This window comes from Triticum dicoccoides, chromosome 7A (genome assembly GCF_002162155.2).
Source record: "Triticum dicoccoides isolate Atlit2015 ecotype Zavitan chromosome 7A, WEW_v2.0, whole genome shotgun sequence".
NCBI classification, from domain to species: Eukaryota; Viridiplantae; Streptophyta; class Magnoliopsida; order Poales; family Poaceae; genus Triticum; species Triticum dicoccoides.
Genome location: NC_041392.1, coordinates 467,748,267 through 467,748,816, shown reverse-complemented (window position 1 = coordinate 467,748,816; position 550 = coordinate 467,748,267).

The following is a 550-nucleotide window of genomic DNA, read 5'->3' as shown; positions in this document are numbered from 1 at the left end:
CTTCATTTTTTTTAAAAAAAGTGTAGACTACAATTGTTGTTAAACAACAATTATTATTGTTTTTATAAAAAATATTACTGTTTCATATTCATATCCATTTTCTAAAAAATTATTACATGCAACAAAAAAATTACTTATGGAGCACCTCTAGCTGGTGCGCCATTGCTATATATATAAAAAAGATTACTAATGGCGCACCTCTGCCTGGTGCGCCATTAATATGTAAAAAAAAGATTACTAATGGCGCACCTCTGCCTGGTGCGCCATTGCTATGTAAGAAAAAGATTTCTAATGGCGCATCGACCGCGGGTGCGCCATTAGTAAGATTCCCCCCTAGCTAATTCCCTCCCTCTCGCCAGATCCCCTTCGTCCCTCTCCCTCGCCCCCTAGCTAATTCCCCCGCTACCCCGACCCACGCCGCCGCCGCCCCCGCGCCTCCGTCTCCGTCACCGCCCCCACGCCGCCGCCGCCCCCGCACCTCCGTCTCCGTCGCCTCCCCCGTGCCTCCTCGAGCCGAGCACCGCCTCCCTCGCCATCCCCCCTCTGCCCG